At 40.8% G+C, this 5676-nt stretch overlaps 1 non-coding gene across 1 annotated transcript; it reads left to right on the top strand.

The window, feature by feature from the left end:
* The first annotated feature begins 2644 nt into the window (after positions 1 to 2644).
* LOC115303238 lies at positions 2645 to 2767 on the top strand. The gene has a single exon (XR_003913930.1). It is a non-coding gene; the product is annotated as a small nucleolar RNA SNORA33 (small nucleolar RNA).
* Positions 2768 to 5676: the final 2909 nt, after the last annotated feature.

Genomic DNA, 5676 nt, shown 5'->3' with positions numbered 1-5676 from the left:
ACTTCGGCTCAGGTCAGGATCTCGTAGTTGGCGAGTCTGAGCCCCGCGTCGGGCTCTGTGCTGACAGCTCAGAGCCTGGAACCTGCTCTGGATTCTGTCTCTCTCTCTCTGCCCCTCCCTTGCTCATACTTTGTCTCTCTCTCTCTCTGTCAAAAATATATATAAATTTTTTTTATAATTTATTTTTAAAAAAGGACCAAATGACTGAAAACTGAAAGCTTCATTTTGGTGAAGAAACAAAATGACAAGAGACCAAAAAAAAAAAAAAACAAAAAAAAAAAAACAATAGGTCTTGAATCATAAATGAGTTTTGTCAACGTTTGAATCACAGATGATTCAGACGTTTGAGGCAAGCAATAAAGGAATTTAAAAATAACTCTGATTCATATGTGCAAGGAAAGATGGGGAAAGTCACTGAGGACCTGGAATTTATACTTTTGAAAGAGTCTAATGGAAGTTCTAAAACTGAAAAATATTAAAAAGTAAAAATTCAATAGGTGGTATTAAGAGCAAAAGAGAAAGAAAGTCCAGAGTGAGTCACGGAGACAAAAACTAATCTCATGTGCTTACACTGCGGAGCCCCGCGGCAGGAAGCCGTCTCTCCTGCAAACAGACCGGATCATACCCTCTGGACATGCAGAACTGGACGTGGACTCAAGCGAACCAGACCACGAGCCCAGGCCTGACCAAACTCCTGATTCTACCCGCGTGAACGGGAAACAGGCCCGCTCTCTCTGGGGGAGAATTAAGATTTATTTCAGCCCTTATCGTTTTTTTTAAGTGAATGCCCAGCATAAAGTCACTATTTGCAAGACATGCAAAGAAGCAGGAGACTGTGCCCCCCAAATCAGGAGGGAAAAAAACGGTTACAGGAAACAGACCAATAGGTGACCATGATGCTACAGGGAGCAGTCAAAAACTCTAAAATAATGATTATAAATATTTAAAAATCAGATTAGAGGAGAAGATGGCTAACACATATTAAAAGATGGGGGATTTCAACTGATACATGGAGTCTCTAGAAGGAGATGGACCATCTAGAATTTAAAATTTCATTATCCGACAGTATAAAAAAAGGACTCGTGGACTTGAAACCAAGTCCATAGGAACTGACCAAAATGAAGCCCGAAAAACTGGAGGAAAAAATGAGAATTCAGCAATGAGACCTGTAGGGCAATATCCAGAGTCAAATATGTAATTTCCAAGAGATTCAGGATATAATAGAAAACCCAGCATTATCCTAGAAGCGGGAACACCCCACGTGAGTGAGAAGACACCCCGGAGATCTAAGGAGCTGACGGTGGCGTTGGGATTCTCCCGCCCGGACTTCAAAGCAGCGCACCAGAATGAGCAATTACAACCCCGCGTGAAAGAACTAAACGCATAGAAAGTCTCAGCAAAGAGACAGAAAATGTAAGGATGATCAATGTCAATTGGGGAACTAAAAGGTATATTAACCAAAATTAAAAACTCACTGTATGAAGTCAACAGAAAAATGGATAGGACAGAGGAAGGAATCAGTGACTGTGAAGGTAGAAAAACCGAAAGCAACAAATCTGAACGGAGAAAAATAGAATGGGAAAGAATGAGCAGGCCCTCAGGGGCCTGTGGGGTGATAACAAAAGATCTGACACTCACGTCTTCGGAGTTCCCGAAGAAACGGCGAAGAGGACAGAGCCAGAAAACCATGCAAAGCAATATGGCTGAAGTCATCCCAAATTTGGCAAAAGGCACAAACCTACCCATTCAAGAATCTGAAGCACCCCGCCCCTGATAAACCCAAAGAAACTCACACGACAACACATCAGGATCCAACTTTAGAAGACCGAAGACCAAGGGGAAATCTTGAGGCAGTGAGAAGGGACGTGGAACCTACAAGAGGAAGCGACCTGAGTGACACCGGATTTCTCCTCAGAAACCAGGGAGGCTAGAAGGAGGGGACCCGTTTTTTCAAGTGCTGAACGCAAAGAACTGCCAGCTCCGACTTCGGTATCAGGCAAAAGTCCTTCTAGAAGGAATGGGAAGTAAAACATTCTAAGATGAAGGAAAATGAAGAGAATGTTATGCCAGCAGATCTACGTTAAAAGACTGGCCAAAGGAAGTTCTTGAAACAGAAGGGACATGAAAAAAAGAGGAATATTGGAACGTCAGGAAGGAAAAAGGAACAACATAAGAGCGACTAATGAGTAAATACAATAGAGTTTTCTTCTCTTTTGAGTTTCCTAAATTATGTTTGGTGGCCACACCAAAAAGTCTGATATGGATTTCAATGGGCATAGAGGAAATCTTTAAGATAACTGTATTATAAATGGCAGAGGCAAAGGGACTGAAAAGGTGAACGTTTTCTGTATTTCACTCAAGGGGATAAAGCGTAGACACCGATACGTCTGTGTGGTGACAGATGGCTCTGTGTCTCGACTTCAGACGTGACTACGTGAGTCCACACGTGTGATAAAATGGTAGAGAACCACACGAACACACGGTAATGATGTCCGTTCCCTGCTTGCAGTCGGGGACCACAGTTATACAAGATGCAGCTACTGGAGAAACTGAGTCAGGAGCACAGGGGACTTCTGTGCGCCACCTTCACAACCGCCAATAAATCTATAGCTGTTTCAATATAAAAAGGTCTTAAACTTTTTTTAAGGGCAATGAATCTTCTTACCTGTGTTTCTGCAGAAATTTAGAAAACGCAGGCAGTAACAATACCACGTTATGAGCCTTAAAGACTTTGAAGTCATTAAGGTCCCTGAAAATGACTACATGAAAAAAATAAATGAATAAAAATAAATAAAAAGTTCTTTAAAAAGGGGAAGAAAGAGATGAAAGTAAAATAAACGAAATTTTCAGACAAACAAAAGCAAAGTGATTTTGTCACCAGCTTACTAGCAATTCAAGAAGAAATACTGAGCTAGATTTTTTAGACAAAATGGAAATAGCCCCAGAGGGAGGCACAAATTATGGGAAAGAATGAAGAAGATGGGAAGGAGCAAAGATGTGGTTAAATATATATTTACATTGTTTTTATGAATATATGTTAGCTGTTTAAAATTTACCAAAGAGAAATAAAAGTATGTGAAAATGTCAGCACACAGGGCGGAAGGGAAAACTTGTAGCTAAACTTTCCTAAGGTCCCCACACTGTCCGGGAAGTGGTCAAAGTGCTAATTTAAGGGAGACTGTGGAAAACCAGAGATGCACATTGAAATCTCTAGGCTATCAAACCACCAAAGTGATACAAAAGTGCCTAATGAAAGATCTAATAGATCAAATGTACTAACGCTTGATTATTCTTAAATAAAGTAAGAGAGGTCCGTGAAGGAAAATGAAACAGAATGGATCGTACAGAAACCATGGCAGGATGGCGGACTTAAAGCTCACCATACGTTCAGTTCATTAAATGTGATGGACTAGACACTCCAATTAAAAGACAAAAATGTCAAGACTCGATAAAAATCAAGACCCGCCGTGTGCTCTTGACCACGTGGACACTCTACACAGAGGAGCAGCTGAAGGGCACAGGAGGCTGAGTGAGAGGCTGGGAGAAGATGCCATCATCACCCAATAATTCTGTCTTCTGCTTTGTCTACTCTTTTGTTAGGTCGTTCTAGCAGGTTCGTTTCTGTCAGATACTGTCCTTTTCGGCTCTAGAATTCCTGTTGGATTATTTTTAATGAATTCCAGTTCTCTTTTGAAATTCTCCACCTTTTCCTGAGTTTTCTTGATCTTCTTCCCGTTGCCTTAAGCACATTGATGATGGTTCCTCTAAAGTCCATGTCTGATGAAGAGAAATTAAGAAAACAATGCCATTTACAATTGTACCAAAAATAGTAAAGCACCTAGGAATAAACTTAACCAAAGAGGTAAAAGACCCATACTCTGAAAACTGTAAAACACTGAGGAAAGAAATGGAAAACCACAAAGAATCAGAAAGACAGTGCATGCTCGTGAATCGGAAGAACAAATAGTGTTAAAATGTCTATACTACCCAAAGCGATGTACAGATTACATGCAATCTCTACCAAAATACCAACAGCATTTCTCCCGGAACTGGAGCAAACAACCCTAAAATGTCTCTGGAACCACAAAAGAGATCAAATAGCCAAAGCAACCTTGGAAAAGAAAAACAAAGCCAAAGGCATCACATATATGTTGGATACTATCCAGCCGTAAAGAAGAATGAAATCGCGTCATTCACAGCAGCAGGGATGGAGCTAGAGAGTACCATGCTAAGTGAAACAGGTCCGTCAGAGAAAGACAAATACCATATGATCTCACTCACAAACAGAATTTAAGGGACAAAACAAATGAGCGAAGGGAAAAGAGAGACAGACAGACCAAGAGTCAGACTCTTAATTGTAGAGAACAGATAAATGGTTGGGGGAGGTGGGCGAGGGGACGGGTGAAATAGGGGATGGGGATCAAAGAGCACACTGGTCCTGATGAGCACCAATGTGTAGAACTGTTGAATCCCTGTTATACGCCCAGACTTAATATAGCACTGCATGTGAACTAACCGGAATGAAAATAAAATACTTAGTAAAACATACGAAGTCAGTGTCTGCTCTCCAGCACCTCAGCCAACGTTGATTCTCTTCCTGCCCAGTTTTCATCTTTGTTGCCAGTGCAGAGCTGCTGCAAATAACCTTTTCATCAATATATGTAGACACGTGTTTAAAACGCACGTATCTTTCTAATTTAAGGTAGAAGCTGAGACTGTTGATCTCAGACCTTTCTTCTTTTCTAATTTATATGTTTACTGCTATCAATTTCCTCCTAAGTGTTGCTTTTATAGAGTCCCACAAATCAAATATTGTTGTGTTTCCACTCGCATCCAGTTCCTAAGATGTCCTAATTTCTGTTTTGATTTCTTCCTTGATCCATGGATTATTTTACAAGTGTGTTATTTAGTTTCCAATTACATGGGGATTTTCTACAGATTTTTTTGTGGCCATTTTCTAATTTAATTCCATTGTTGTCAAAAGGGCATATTTGATACAACGCAAATCCTTTTTAAATGTATCAAGACCAGTTGTACGGTTCCCAGTCTCATCAGTCTTGGTAAATATTCTGTGTGCAAACAATGCAAAAATCTGTCTAATTCTGCCATTGTTGGGTGGAGCATTCTGTAACCATCCGGTGGGTTGAGGTAGTTGATGGTGCTGTTCAAGTTTTCCACGTCCACGCTGATTTTCTGTCCAATCACTCTCACAGATGGCTGACACGAGGGATGAAATCTCGGAGTGTGATCAGGTCTCTGTCTTCCTCCCGAGTCTATCAGATTGTGTTTCATGCGTTTCGGATGGGTTATCAGGTGTGTTAACAGGTTTGGGACTGTTTTGTCTTCTCGATGAAACATTTCTGGTTACAAAATGAGCCTCCTCATCCTAATATTCTTCACTCTTAAATTCTCTTTGCTTAATGTAATTCGGTGACTCTAGCTTTCTTTGGATTAGTATTAGTGTGGGGTACTCTGCTCCCTCCTTTCACTTTCATCTATTAATCTATCTGTACGTTTACAGTGAATTTCTTACGGACAGAAGCCAGTCAGCTCTTCACATTTTTATCCAGGCTGACCATCTGTGACTTCCAGCTGGGTGTTTCGATCATGTATAGTCCGTCGTAGTTTCATCAGGTTCAAGAAGCTTATCTTGCTATCTGTTTTCTGTTGGTTCCC

The sequence above is a fragment of the Suricata suricatta genome, chromosome 9, assembly GCF_006229205.1.
Source record: "Suricata suricatta isolate VVHF042 chromosome 9, meerkat_22Aug2017_6uvM2_HiC, whole genome shotgun sequence".
Lineage (NCBI taxonomy): Eukaryota > Metazoa > Chordata > Mammalia > Carnivora > Herpestidae > Suricata > Suricata suricatta.
This window is presented reverse-complemented; position numbering and strand designations above follow the sequence as displayed.